This window comes from Balaenoptera ricei, unplaced genomic scaffold (genome assembly GCF_028023285.1).
Source record: "Balaenoptera ricei isolate mBalRic1 unplaced genomic scaffold, mBalRic1.hap2 scaffold_542, whole genome shotgun sequence".
In the NCBI taxonomy this organism is placed as follows: domain Eukaryota; kingdom Metazoa; phylum Chordata; class Mammalia; order Artiodactyla; family Balaenopteridae; genus Balaenoptera; species Balaenoptera ricei.
In genome coordinates, this window is record NW_026777727.1 from 70145 (window position 1) to 85826 (window position 15682).

At 46.8% G+C, this 15682-nt stretch overlaps 1 pseudogene; it reads left to right on the plus strand.

The window, feature by feature from the left end:
* Positions 1–461: 461 nt before the first annotated feature.
* On the plus strand, positions 462–1170 carry LOC132358897 (RING finger protein 11-like; annotated as a pseudogene).
* The last annotated feature ends 14512 nt before the right edge of the window (positions 1171–15682 follow it).

The following is a 15682-nucleotide window of genomic DNA, read 5'->3' on the forward strand; positions in this document are numbered from 1 at the left end:
GCACGGACAAAGAAGATGTGGTACGCATATACAATGGAATATTACTCAGCGATAAAAAAGAACGAACTTGGGTCATTTGTAGAGACGTGGATGGACCTCGAGACTGTCATACAGAGTGAAGTCAGTCAGAAAGAGAAAAACAAATATTATATATTAATGCATATATGTGGAATCTAGAAAAGTGGTACAGAAGAACCGGTTTGCAAGGCAGAAATAGAGACACAGATGTAGAGAACAAACGTATGGACATCAAGGGGGGAAAGCGGGGCAGGGCGGGGGTCGGTGGTGGTGAGATGAATTGGGAGATTGGGATTGACATATATACACTAATATGTATAAAATAGATAACTAATAAGAACCTGCTGTATAAAAAATAAATAAATTTTTTAAATTCAAAAATAAATAAATAAATAAACTAATTAAAAAAAAAAAAAAAAAAAAAGAATGAGGTTGGGAGACTGTCAAAACAGCACACAGATCACACACTCAAGCCCCGGAAGATGGGGAACTGCCTTAAGTCCCCCACTTCGGATGACATCTCCCTGCCTCACAAGTCTCAATCCGACTGGGCTAGCTTTGGCAAGGGGACGGAGCTGGATCAGGAGCTGCTGCTGCCATATCTGGATCAAGTTCCAGTTTTGGTCTCTCATCCAACACCTAGTCAGACTCGCCTAGCACCTCAGCTGAGAGGAGCAAATTAGGATAGCTCAAAGAATAGGCCTCATACAGCATCAGCCTGAAGGAGTTTATGACCCTGGAAGAAATGGATCAGAAAAAAGGATCCGGGGGACTTCCCTGGTGGTGCAGCGGCTAAAGACTCCACACTCCCAACGCAGGGGGCCCGGGTTCGTTCCCCGGTCAGGGAACTAGATCCCACATGCATGCCGCAACTAAGAGTTTGCATGCCACAACTAAGGAGCCCACCGACTGCAATTAAGACCCGGCGCAACCAAATAAATGAATAAATAAAATAAAACAAATATTTAAAAAAAAGATCGGGGAGTGTGTGATCTGTATGATGCACTTTGTTTATGAGAACCCAATTTGATTTCTGCTGTGTATGCAGATCACCTGGGCTGTACAGATGACTGGCTGATGAGATCCTTCACGTGCCCCTCCTGCATGGAGACAGTTGATGCAGCACTGCTTTTGTCCTACGAGACTAACTGAGCCAGTGTCTCTCACCTGACTTCAAGTGAACCATCATTTTTGGTGGTTTTGATCTTTTGTGGTTGAGCCCAAAGAGCCAGGGATTAGGAATTAAGATCATGCATGAAAGTTTCCTAAAAATTCCTGAACGGCTGCAGATGTTGGGGAAAAGCACGTGATATTTTAGAAATTTAGGGGGAAAAAGGAGGATGGTATTTTTATGTAAAGCCTTCACCCAGTGTTGAAAAATATAATTGTTATTTAGATCTTGTTATTCCTCCAGTACATAGGAATTGTGTAAAGTGTTACAGCAGCTGTATATGTTTCAACTGTGTGCCAAAGATTAGGATAAAGATAGTGGTTGTTTTTCCTAAGTGAGATAACTTTCTTCTTCCCCCTACCCAAATTCTTTTCTGAAGTTGCTGGCATTTGGGTCAAGGTTTTATGAAAAGCCACATTTTAGAACACTGGCACAAAAAAAGGAGTTTTAAGCTGGTTTGCATAGTTCTTTTTTTGTTTTAGAATAAACATAGAGCACTTATATTTTTTACTTTATAGGAACTCCACAAGTTAAGGTCCCATTGTTCTTTTGCTGTGATTCTTGTTACTACTGATGTTGCTGTTTTCTGTCTTTGCTGGTTCTTTCTAATCTACCATTTGTCATTATTGGCATATGATCATCTCAGGGTCACAAGATGGCTGCTGTAAAACCAAATATCATATTCTCACAAAACAAGGAGGAAGCAGAAAAAGAGCCCAAATGGTCATTTTCCTAATGCCTATTTATCTTTTCTCAGAGAAAAATATCATTCTCATAAGCACAATAACAGCCTTCCCTTAATTACTCATTTGCCAAAACAGACTGATATGACCATTCATAAGACAATTCATGGCAAAGAGGGATATGATAATGATTGTCTTAGCCTAACAAGGATTTATCCACTCAAGCTGAATGCTTCACTCCTCAAAAAAGTCATAAAGTTCTATGAGCAAGGAAGAACTACTAAGTGACTGTTAAGTAAACCATCAGAATTGTTTGTCCAAGACCATACGATTCTTTCTTTCCACTGGAAATGGAATTCATTGCCTTAGGTCTTTTTCAATAGTGTACTATTACTGTTGGGGCTGGCTCTGTGCTTGAAAACCAGCTGAAAACCAGTTATAACCTGTTACAAGTGCTATATCTGTTTGCAGTTAAGAAATGCAGAATTCAAAGTGATCTCCTAGCTTGTAAGCCAACTGAGATTCACTGTCCCTCTTCTATAAAAAAAAATGAGCTAATGTGTCCAGAAACTAACTCTAGTAAAGTGGGGTTTAACATTACCCTTTCTTATGAGTTTCGTCAAATTATTTTGGTTGTTAACATGGTGATAATTAAAAGTCAAGGTAAATTTTAAATATTAAGAATTCTGATGTATTGAGCTTGAATTATGCCACCATGCTTATGTAAAAATGAAAGTGGCACCATGGTTACACTGAGAAAAGTTTCTCAGTTGTAACCATTTTGATTTCTTCTTTCCTGTGACCTCCTTCCCTGTTGTCTTGAAGCACAGCAAAAGGATACTGCATGTCTTCTTACTGTAGTGCTGAGGTTACTGAAGTTATATAAAACACATCTCAGTCTCTTGTTTCTTGGAAGGAAAGTCCTGCTAGTTGACTGACAATTCTAAGCAGGGAGAATTAAGAGAAATGTGTTTCATGTTTTGCACACAAATGAAGAATTTGTATAATCACGACTTCACAGCTGTGATCTCAAAAAAGAAGGAATTTCTCTCTTTCTATTTTTCTTGCAATTAACGTAAGAACACTCTAAATCTCTAAGCTTCTGAAGCGTTAGTAGAGATGGTCTAGTAAAGATGTAGTTGTAATGTTTTACCCATTTAGCATGTGTTTATTTTTCCTTATGTACTCCAAGGTGACATATTTGTTCAGCTCAGTGATCTTACAGCTAAAACAATCATTCATTAGTAAAAGGAGAAGCAATCTCAACCTAACAAATCAGAAGTGTTTCTTATTATTTTATACTGAGTTGAATATTTGACTCTTAACACTTTTTGCTACATACAAAACACAAGTCTCTTGAAGGGTTCCTCATAAGTGCATTATACAAGGATTTAGTATGTCCTAAGCACTTAAAGATTTGACATTCAACTGTAGTAGTATCCATGTTGGTTACTTTTCTTACGAGCCCCATGATGAGTTGGAGAAACACTGAAAGAATTAAGAGTATCAGGTTCTATTAAATTGTTACATGTATCTTGCTTAAGTTTGTGCTCATTTATTTATATCCAACTACATAAAGCAAATTTGGAGGAAAAAAAAGAATAATAAATAAATAAGAATGAGGTCTCCAAATATTGTCAGACGAAGATGTCCTCCATATATTAAATTATAAACCAGAATGTCTAAAACACTATACCATTAAATCACAGGTACAGTCAGTTCTGTATATCCAACGGTTCCATAACCTGCAGATATGGAAGCCCGACTGTACTACACCATTTTACATACGGGACTTGAGCATCCGAGGATTTTCGGATCCATGGGGAGTCCTAAAACCAATCCCCCTGCAGATACCAAGGGACCATTGTATATGCTTATATCTGCATTTTTTACGTCTGAAAAAATATGTGCTAAATTGTTACTGGTGGTAACATCTGAGTAGGGGGCAAAATTGCCTTCCACTTCATACACTTCTCTGACTGCATTTTTTGCATTCAGCTTACATTAGCTTACATTACTATTGTAAACAGAACAATTTAAACATGCTCTGCCTCTTGGGGTTGGCAACTCACCTGCACATGAGGTAGCCAGTCCTGTTGAAACCATGGGTACAGTGGACACCAAGAAGTCTGTCTAGAAAACAGGGAATATGGAATTACGTAAGCGAAGTAGATACACTAAAAACGAGTTATACAATTTTCTGAAGAGTAGCCTTTATTAGTTACCACAACACTACCACTATCCTGAAAAGGAAAAACTCTGAAGAAAAGAGTGTTTTTGCAGGAACGTACTATAAAGAATTAACTACTATACCGTCAAAATTCATTGTCTCTGGGAAATTTTGCATAGCCTCCAATCAGATGCAATAGTGTGGACTGGAGAATGCCCATCAGGAACTGATCTGACTATAGAAAAAGGGAGTGGAAAAAAAAAACAGGCTATCAGAAGAACAGAATTTGTTTTTGAGTGAAACAAATGGAATGCCTTCACTTTTAATGCTCAATATTAAAAAGAACAAACGGTTTCTGAAGGGCTCTTGGGGTCCCCAAAGCACTTCCATTCCTTCTCTCCTTCACTGCTCCTCACACGCCACGGGTCTATGTGCCTGGGGAGTTCTCGGGTTAAGTAGCACCGTTCTTATTTCACAATGAAAAAGTAAGGCTTGAGAACGTTAAGCCCAAGCTGCAGAGCAGGCAAACAGAAAAAAGACTAGAATCGAGTCTCAGATTTTTCCAACGATGCCACAGTATTTTGTGGTCCAGGACTTAAAAAAAATTATATGAGAGAGTAAATAAAAAACAACAACATGTAGCTGATCTCTGCAAAAGCTATGTCTGTGACTAGGTGGTGTCTGGCATTCGTCATCTCCTGCCTGGAATACTACCGCCCTACAATTCTAACAATCTCTTCTATTTCAACTGATCCTCCACATGGAAGATGTTCTCTCTCTAAAATATAAACTTGGCTGGATTGCTCTGTTGCTTAAAAATCTGTTGTAGCAATGCAACTTCCCTAACACGAAGCGTCTGCAACTTCTCCAGAGTCTCTGCCCCTGCCGTCAGTTCGGCATCGGCTACTGGTACCCCTTTCCAGACACTCATGGGTAGTGCCTACCTTTACCAACATTCTAGCACGACTATGTTATCTGGAGTTACGGACCACAGCCAGATCTCCACTTCAGCTGCTTCCTATCCAGGTGTTCTTGAGTGGGACATCACAGCAAGCACTGAAAAGAATTCTTCTTCACTCGGAGACTTTACTCTGGCACTCACTGACCGCCACACAGCTGCCTCCTCCATGTTTCTGGCAGCCCAGTATGATAAAACTTCAGACGCCAAGAACATGGTCCCTCTACATCCATCGCTTTCTGCCAGCCTTGCTCAGGGAACACCATCTCAGATTCCAAATCAGGGGCAGAGCCGCCTGCCACTTCCCTGCCAGGAAGGAAGCCAGGTATATTACTATAACCAAGGCACACTGGGGTCTTTACTGTATGGAGAACTTGGCTCCTGCCCGCAATCCTACGGCTCGGCGTCATACACAGGAAGTCGGGCCTCTGGGCAACCAGAAATGGGAATGGGACTGAAGGAGATTCAGCCCACAAATATCCGACCACCAGCTTCCACCTCTGCAGTCTGCCACCCTGTGCCTGCTCAACGCATCACAGAAACAAGTTTTCAAGGTGAGTATAACAAACGCCAGAGAAAGTTGAAGAATGAGGTCGGCATTCAAAAATGGGGTCAAATCGACAGCTGGGAAGGGGTGTAGAGGCAGGTAGAATTTAGATCCTGAGCCTTTAATAACCACTACCTTCGCTCAGTGCCCTCTGTTTTTAGACTCTACATGAGAACACCTAGGGCTTCCCTGGTGGCGCCGTGGTTAAGAATCCGCCTGCCAATGCAATGCGGGGGACACGGGTTCGAGCCCTGGTCTGCGGAGATCCCACATGCCGTGCAGCAACTAAGCGCATGTGCCACAACGACGGAGCCTGCATTCTAGAGCCCGTGAGCCTCAGCTACCGAAGCCCACGTGCCTACAGCCCATGCTCCGCAACAAGAGAAGCCACCGCGATGAGAAGCCCGCACACCGCAAGCAAGAGTAGCCCCCGCTAGCCGCCAACTAGAGAAAGCCCGTGCACAGCAATGAGAGACCCAGTGCAGCCAAAAAAATAAATACGCAGAATAAATAAGTTCAAACAGTAAATAAATACATAAACATAAATTACAAAAAGAAGAACACCTAATGCAGGTGGGAAGGTGGGAGGGCCACTGTAGAGGTCATCTATGCTACATGTACAAGAACCCCGAGAGCACACCAATCGGTACCACACTTTTCACTGCTGTAGCCGATCGTTCCCCCTGTACTGCCACACTGTAGCACTCCCTTCCCTCATCTACTGCTATAGTCTCTTTGGAAGGTGTTTCAGAACTCTTGTTATGAGAGTGCCAGTTGAACTGTCCTCACTTCCTTCATTTATACCAGGATTGAAGACCTTGTGGTCCGAGATCCTGTCCAGAGAGCAAGCAGGCTAAGACTCTGTCTTTGCTGATGTATTTCATCAGAAAGGGCTCTACCCCCTCTCCTAGTTCATGGTGTGACGTGTTCTTGGCCTCTCGGGAGAGTGGGGAGAATGGAAAGGACCCTATATGAGAATATGCTAGGCTCTGTAAAACATTTCAGGTTTTTAAAAATAAGACTCATTTTGTATTGGACTTATAACAGTCCTATGAAATACAAAGCGAGCCGAGAATCAGTGACAGGAAAGGCTCACCAGTAAGAATTACAACAGTCACCGCTTACCTCGTAGCATAGGGCACTGTCCATGATCCTTAAGAAGAGTTAGTAGAAATGCCTTGCCCATCTTGCCCCTGAACCCCTTGAAAGGTACATGACTGCTGTGTTGGTGTTTAGGGGGAGCATCTCACTTACCAGGGACTGACTTCTCCCTTGATCCCTTTGTAGGGATGGAGACCTCCCCCCTGGTGATGAAAAATTCCCTGGGATTGCAACCTCCAAGCCAGACGTTTTGTGTGACACAACGTCAAGAACTCCCCAAGTCCTGCAGTAGCAGAAACAGCCACATACTTGAGAGTAACCTACCATCTGAACTTGGGGACATTTCAGTGACAGCTCCAGTCCAGAGTGCCAGGCGTCTCCTGGCCCTGCCTCCAGCTCCAAGCCAGGGACAAATAGAGAGTAAGCACGTGGATGATATCAAAACCAAGCTTTCAAAGCCTCTGGATGCCTACCAGATCCCAACAGAGAACCAAGATCCTCCACTACTCCCTTTAGGAATCCCTGATATTCACCAGCCGCTGGCCTGCACCGATCCCCTCAGCCAAGAGGAGCAGCCTGGTTCTGAAAATGCTGATCTGGGAGAGAACAGCCGGAGTCGTCAGGACCTAGGGACACTTGAAAATGGGACTGAACCTAGCAGTGGTCTTGCAGACATTACTACACTGGCGGAGGATATTCACCTTCCCCAGCTCTTTAATCCTTTGAAAGAGCTTGATCAATCCCAAGGTCCCCACGTGATCAAAGCTAAAGACACCAGAGCCATTAAGGTGAATCAGGTGCAGGAAAAGCCAAGTGTCATAAAGGTTCCCTCTGATCAACCCAGGAAGAACAAACAGAAAGCCTCTGAGCCTATCAGTGGCGCTCCCAAGGCCAAAATCCAGCCAAAGAATCCAGAGTGCCTGTTAGGGGGAGAAGTGGTTACCTGCCACGCTGCAGTCAGTGACAGGGCTCCTGTGAACACGGCCAAGCACTCTCAAGGCAAACCTCAGAAAGCTGCATCCAGAAAGATCAGCAAAACTAAGAGCCACGGGCAGGAAAAGACCAAAAGGACCAGAGGGAGAAACAAGGCTGAAGAGAACAAGCAGTCAGGGAACAAAGTCAAGGCAGAAGAGAAGCCAGCAATCCCCCACACGAAGCGAAAGGAACACCAAACTGAGCTTCTCCAACAGAGCTTTCAAAAGCCTCGAACCTCCCTTGGCGTGCGCATGCTGGAGTCTGTGAAGGTTCTTCATGCGCTGGGGAAGAAGAATGAGACGAAAACTGGGCTCTCTTCCTGTCGGCTCTTGGGAAAGTCAAGCAACCCCAAAGACCCCCAGCCACCCCCAGCTATCCAGCCATGGCGGCATACCCCACGTGAGGGGAAGGGTCCTGAGAAAACGCAAGTCCAAGCCCAGAAACCAGACAGCAGTGCTGAAACAGAGTGTCCATCTCCAGCCCAGTATGAGCGGCCTCCTCCTGGGAAGGTCAAGTTGATACCTCTGCCTTTTTCTGCCTGGGACAAGCCTCAAGCTCGACCCGCTCCTCGGAGGCCCCAGTCTCTGGCCTCACATCGGCCTGCTGGGGCTTACCGTGCCCAGCCTGGTTCTACTGACTCAGCTCAACCTGCTGCAGTCAATTCATCCCAGCCAGCTCCTGCCTCTTTGCCAGGCCCCGCCAAACCAGCTCAGCCAACTGTGACCAACCCAACCCAACCGGCTTGGACCAACCACACCCAGCCTCGTGTCCCTCAGTCTGCTGCTCCTAGGCCTGCACCCTCCAAAACTTCATCTGGCCCTCCTCTCCAGCGGGAGCCTGTTCCCCCTGCTGTGAATAAGCGCCAGGCCCCACCCAAGCTCCAAACCCAATTTCTACTCCAAGACTTCAGCAAGCAACGAGTTCCATGGAGGGAACCCAACGTGCCTGAGCCAGTCATGTCAAAGCCCATCGAACAAGAGCAGAGGCCAGAGCGAGAGGCCATGAAGAGGCGGGCTCAACAACAACGGGAGAATGCTGCCAGATACACCTCTTCGGGCAAGCTGCAATTTTTCACCGAGAGGGAAAACGAAATGGAAATTGCCGACTACTACGGATACGTCAAGTGAGAGCTGCTAGGATTCTTGGTGCCACCTTGGCTACCAGCTGTTCTTCCATACACAGGTAAGACAGGTATAGAACTGAATAAGTAAATGGAATACAATTAATAGACGAGTAACAAACCTTTCGAATTTTCAGATGCTGCTAACTGGGGCGTGAGAAAGGAAGGACTGAAAGTTGGATGGGAGAATGAAGGAAAGGGGGAAAAACTGAGCAAAGAGGAAGGAACTTGGCCCAGGGCTAGGAAGGCCAAAAGAGACGTATGGATTTAGGAAAGGAAGCAGGAGTGAGGATGAAATGGCAGAAGTAAAAAGCAGGGTCAGAGGTCTGGGTTGAAAGAACACAATTGGAGTAGAGTTGAAGGTGACAGAAGAGGAGTCTAGGTTTACTAGGAGAAATAGAAAAAGTCTCTCGGGGACGCTGGCCTTAAGTCTCACAACCACCAGATAGGTATTTCAGAAAACAAGAGGTTCAGGACACATCTCTGAAAGGTCTGAGTCGCCTTATTCAGGTGTGACTGTAGTGGGGGAATAGGGAAATCTACCAGAGAAGTGGCTAGGGCTCAGAGTTATCCTAGGGGCAGCTGACGACAGGGGCAGAGCCAAGGGAACTGCTGGATCAGGAGGCCCACGGACAAATCAGGGGCATAGCCGCCTGTCACTTCCCTGCCAGGAAGGAAGCCAGGTATATTACTATAACCAAGGCACACTGGGGTCTTTACTGTATGGAGAACTTGGCTCCTGCCCGCAATCCTACGGCTCGGCGTCACACACAGGAAGTAGGGCCTCTGGGCAACCAGAAATGGGAATGGGACTGAAGGAGATTCAGCCCACAAATATCCGACCACCAGCTTCCACCTCTGCAATCTGCCACCCTGTGTCTGCTCAACGCATCACAGAAACAAGTTTTCAAGGTGAGTATACAGACGGCAGAGAAAAGTTGAACAATGAGGTCAGCATTGAAAAATGGGGTCAAATCGACAGCTGGGAAGGGGTGTAGAGACAGGTAGAATTTAGATCCTGAGCCTTTAATAACCACTACCTTCTCTCAGTGCTCTCTGTTTTTAGACTCTATATGAGAACACCTAGGGCTTCCCTGGTGGCGCCTGCCAATGCAGGGGACACGGGTTCGAGCCCTGGTCTGCGAAGATCCCACATGCCGTGCAGCAACTAAGCGCATGTGCCACAACGACGGAGCCTGCATTCTAGAGCCCGTGAGCCTCAACTACCGAAGCCCACGTGCCTACAGCCCATGCTCCGCAACAAGAGAAGCCACCGCGATGAGATGCCCGCACACCGCAAGCAAGAGTAGCCCCCGCTAGCCGCCAACTAGAGAAAGCCCGTGCACAGCAATGAGAGACCCAGTGCAGCCAAAAAAATAAATACGCAGAATAAATAAGTTCAAACAGTAAATAAATACATAAACATAAATTACAAAAAAAAAAGAACACCTAATGCAGGTGGGAAGGTGGGAGGGCCACTGTAGAGGTCATCTATGCTACATGTACAAGAACCCCGAGAGCACACCAATCGGTACCACACTTTTCACTGCTGTAGCCGATCGTTCCCCCTGTACTGCCACACTGTAGCACTCCCTTCCCTCATCTACTGCTATAGTCTCTTTGGAAGGTGTTTCAGAACTCTTGTTATGAGAGTGCCAGTTGAACTGTCCTCACTTCCTTCATTTATACCAGGATTGAAGACCTTGTGGTCCGAGATCCTGTCCAGAGAGCAAGCAGGCTAAGACTCTGTCTTTGCTGATGTATTTCATCAGAAAGGGCTCTACCCCCTCTCCTAGTTCATGGTGTGACGTGTTCTTGGCCTCTCGGGAGAGTGGGGAGAATGGAAAGGACCCTATATGAGAATATGCTAGGCTCTGTAAAACATTTCAGGTTTTTAAAAATAAGACTCATTTTGTATTGGACTTATAACAGTCCTATGAAATACAAAGCGAGCCGAGAATCAGTGACAGGAAAGGCTCACCAGTAAGAATTACAACAGTCACCGCTTACCTCGTAGCATAGGGCACTGTCCATGATCCTTAAGAAGAGTTAGTAGAAATGCCTTGCCCATCTTGCCCCTGAACCCCTTGAAAGGTACATGACTGCTGTGTTGGTGTTTAGGGGGAGCATCTCACTTACCAGGGACTGACTTCTCCCTTGATCCCTTTGTAGGGATGGAGACCTCCCCCCTGGTGATGAAAAATTCCCTGGGATTGCAACCTCCAAGCCAGACGTTTTGTGTGACACAACGTCAAGAACTCCCCAAGTCCTGCAGTAGCAGAAACAGCCACATACTTGAGAGTAACCTACCATCTGAACTTGGGGACATTTCAGTGACAGCTCCAGTCCAGAGTGCCAGGCGTCTCCTGGCCCTGCCTCCAGCTCCAAGCCAGGGACAAATAGAGAGTAAGCACGTGGATGATATCAAAACCAAGCTTTCAAAGCCTCTGGATGCCTACCAGATCCCAACAGAGAACCAAGATCCTCCACTACTCCCTTTAGGAATCCCTGATATTCACCAGCCGCTGGCCTGCACCGATCCCCTCAGCCAAGAGGAGCAGCCTGGTTCTGAAAATGCTGATCTGGGAGAGAACAGCCGGAGTCGTCAGGACCTAGGGACACTTGAAAATGGGACTGAACCTAGCAGTGGTCTTGCAGACATTACTACACTGGCGGAGGATATTCACCTTCCCCAGCTCTTTAATCCTTTGAAAGAGCTTGATCAATCCCAAGGTCCCCACGTGATCAAAGCTAAAGACACCAGAGCCATTAAGGTGAATCAGGTGCAGGAAAAGCCAAGTGTCATAAAGGTTCCCTCTGATCAACCCAGGAAGAACAAACAGAAAGCCTCTGAGCCTATCAGTGGCGCTCCCAAGGCCAAAATCCAGCCAAAGAATCCAGAGTGCCTGTTAGGGGGAGAAGTGGTTACCTGCCACGCTGCAGTCAGTGACAGGGCTCCTGTGAACACGGCCAAGCACTCTCAAGGCAAACCTCAGAAAGCTGCATCCAGAAAGATCAGCAAAACTAAGAGCCACGGGCAGGAAAAGACCAAAAGGACCAGAGGGAGAAACAAGGCTGAAGAGAACAAGCAGTCAGGGAACAAAGTCAAGGCAGAAGAGAAGCCAGCAATCCCCCACACGAAGCGAAAGGAACACCAAACTGAGCTTCTCCAACAGAGCTTTCAAAAGCCTCGAACCTCCCTTGGCGTGCGCATGCTGGAGTCTGTGAAGGTTCTTCATGCGCTGGGGAAGAAGAATGAGACGAAAACTGGGCTCTCTTCCTGTCGGCTCTTGGGAAAGTCAAGCAACCCCAAAGACCCCCAGCCACCCCCAGCTATCCAGCCATGGCGGCATACCCCACGTGAGGGGAAGGGTCCTGAGAAAACGCAAGTCCAAGCCCAGAAACCAGACAGCAGTGCTGAAACAGAGTGTCCATCTCCAGCCCAGTATGAGCGGCCTCCTCCTGGGAAGGTCAAGTTGATACCTCTGCCTTTTTCTGCCTGGGACAAGCCTCAAGCTCGACCCGCTCCTCGGAGGCCCCAGTCTCTGGCCTCACATCGGCCTGCTGGGGCTTACCGTGCCCAGCCTGGTTCTACTGACTCAGCTCAACCTGCTGCAGTCAATTCATCCCAGCCAGCTCCTGCCTCTTTGCCAGGCCCCGCCAAACCAGCTCAGCCAACTGTGACCAACCCAACCCAACCGGCTTGGACCAACCACACCCAGCCTCGTGTCCCTCAGTCTGCTGCTCCTAGGCCTGCACCCTCCAAAACTTCATCTGGCCCTCCTCTCCAGCGGGAGCCTGTTCCCCCTGCTGTGAATAAGCGCCAGGCCCCACCCAAGCTCCAAACCCAATTTCTACTCCAAGACTTCAGCAAGCAACGAGTTCCATGGAGGGAACCCAACGTGCCTGAGCCAGTCATGTCAAAGCCCATCGAACAAGAGCAGAGGCCAGAGCGAGAGGCCATGAAGAGGCGGGCTCAACAACAACGGGAGAATGCTGCCAGATACACCTCTTCGGGCAAGCTGCAATTTTTCACCGAGAGGGAAAACGAAATGGAAATTGCCGACTACTACGGATACGTCAAGTGAGAGCTGCTAGGATTCTTGGTGCCACCTTGGCTACCAGCTGTTCTTCCATACACAGGTAAGACAGGTATAGAACTGAATAAGTAAATGGAATACAATTAATAGACGAGTAACAAACCTTTCGAATTTTCAGATGCTGCTAACTGGGGCGTGAGAAAGGAAGGACTGAAAGTTGGATGGGAGAATGAAGGAAAGGGGGAAAAACTGAGCAAAGAGGAAGGAACTTGGCCCAGGGCTAGGAAGGCCAAAAGAGACGTATGGATTTAGGAAAGGAAGCAGGAGTGAGGATGAAATGGCAGAAGTAAAAAGCAGGGTCAGAGGTCTGGGTTGAAAGAACACAATTGGAGTAGAGTTGAAGGTGACAGAAGAGGAGTCTAGGTTTACTAGGAGAAATAGAAAAAGTCTCTCGGGGACGCTGGCCTTAAGTCTCACAACCACCAGATAGGTATTTCAGAAAACAAGAGGTTCAGGACACATCTCTGAAAGGTCTGAGTCGCCTTATTCAGGTGTGACTGTAGTGGGGGAATAGGGAAATCTACCAGAGAAGTGGCTAGGGCTCAGAGTTATCCTAGGGGCAGCTGACGACAGGGGCAGAGCCAAGGGAACTGCTGGATCAGGAGGCCCACGGACAAATCAGGGGCATAGCCGCCTGTCACTTCCCTGCCAGGAAGGAAGCCAGGTATATTACTATAACCAAGGCACACTGGGGTCTTTACTGTATGGAGAACTTGGCTCCTGCCCGCAATCCTACGGCTCGGCGTCACACACAGGAAGTAGGGCCTCTGGGCAACCAGAAATGGGAATGGGACTGAAGGAGATTCAGCCCACAAATATCCGACCACCAGCTTCCACCTCTGCAATCTGCCACCCTGTGTCTGCTCAACGCATCACAGAAACAAGTTTTCAAGGTGAGTATACAGACGGCAGAGAAAAGTTGAACAATGAGGTCAGCATTGAAAAATGGGGTCAAATCGACAGCTGGGAAGGGGTGTAGAGACAGGTAGAATTTAGATCCTGAGCCTTTAATAACCACTACCTTCTCTCAGTGCTCTCTGTTTTTAGACTCTATATGAGAACACCTAGGGCTTCCCTGGTGGCGCCTGCCAATGCAGGGGACACGGGTTCGAGCCCTGGTCTGCGAAGATCCCACATGCCGTGCAGCAACTAAGCGCATGTGCCACAACGACGGAGCCTGCATTCTAGAGCCCGTGAGCCTCAACTACCGAAGCCCACGTGCCTACAGCCCATGCTCCGCAACAAGAGAAGCCACCGCGATGAGATGCCCGCACACCGCAAGCAAGAGTAGCCCCCGCTAGCCGCCAACTAGAGAAAGCCCGTGCACAGCAATGAGAGACCCAGTGCAGCCAAAAAAATAAATACGTAGAATAAATAAGTTCAAACAGTAAATAAATACATAAACATAAATTACAAAAAAAAAAGAACACCTAATGCAGGTGGGAAGGTGGGAGGGCCACTGTAGAGGTCATCTATGCTACATGTACAAGAACCCCGAGAGCACACCAATCGGTACCACACTTTTCACTGCTGTAGCCGATCATTCCCCCGGTACTGCCACACTGTAGCACTCCCTTCCCTCATCTACTGCTATAGTCTCTTTGGAAGGTGTTTCAGAACTCTTGTTATGAGAGTGCCAGTTGAACTGTCCTCACTTCCTTCATTTACACCAGGAGTGAAGACCTTGTGGTCCGAGATCCTGTCCAGAGAGCAAGCAGGCTAAGACTCTGTCTTTGTTGATGTATTTCATCAGAAAGGGCTCTACCCCCTCTCCTAGTTCATGGTGTGAAGTGTTCTTGGCCTCTCGGGAAAGTGGGGAGAATGGAAAGGACCCTATATGAGAATGCTAGGCTCTGTAAAACATTTCAGGTTTTTAAAAATAAGACTCATTTTGTATTGGACTGACAACAGTCCTATGAAATACAAAGAAAGCCGAGAATCAGTGACAGGAAAGGATCACCAGTAAGAACTACAACAGTCACCGCTTACCTCGTAGCACAGGGCGCTGTCCGTGATCCTTAAGAAGAGTTAGTAGAAATGCCTTGCCCATCTTGCCCCTGAACCCCTTGAAAGGTACACGACTGCTGTGTTGGTGTTTAGGGGGAGCATCTCACTTACCAGGGACTGACTTCTCCCTTGATTCCTCTGTAGTGATGGAGACTTCCCCGCTGATGAAAAATTCCCTGGGATTGCAACCTCCAAGCCAGACAGCTTTCCTATGGAATGACAGAGAACTTGTCAAGGTGAAACACCAGTCTGCGGGAGAAAGGGAAGAAGAGAATGATGGAAATCGTTTCTGGGAAACTATTTTTACATTATGTGTTGTTTGTTCCCGGTAAATAAACTGAAATCTTCTTAACAGTAAAACAAAATCGAAACCACTAAAGCCAATAATACAGGAGTATAACGTTCGAAAAAAATTTCTTTGGCTGCGCAGCATGTGGGATCTTAGCTCCCCAACCAGGGATTGAACCCACGCCTGCTGCATTGCAAGCGCAGAGTCTTCACCACGGGACCACCGGGGAAGTCCCAGGACTATCACTTTTAAAGGAGAAGGTACAAACCCCTCGGTTCTATGAACTGGAGATTTTTAGTAAGAAGTCAATATATTTGTTGTTAGGCACATTTTATGTTAGGCTGTCTCCCTGCACAGGATGCAGGCGCCTTGAGAATGGAAGTCATATCCCTCTATAGTACGTCCCTCTTCTTTCTGCTTTGCAGTTTGCTGCTCCACTTGTTCAACCCCACCTAGTAATAACCTATACTTCCCTTGTTCCTGTTTTCCCATCTGGAAAACAGACAAAAGGCCACCAAACAACGCAAAGGTCTCAACAAATAA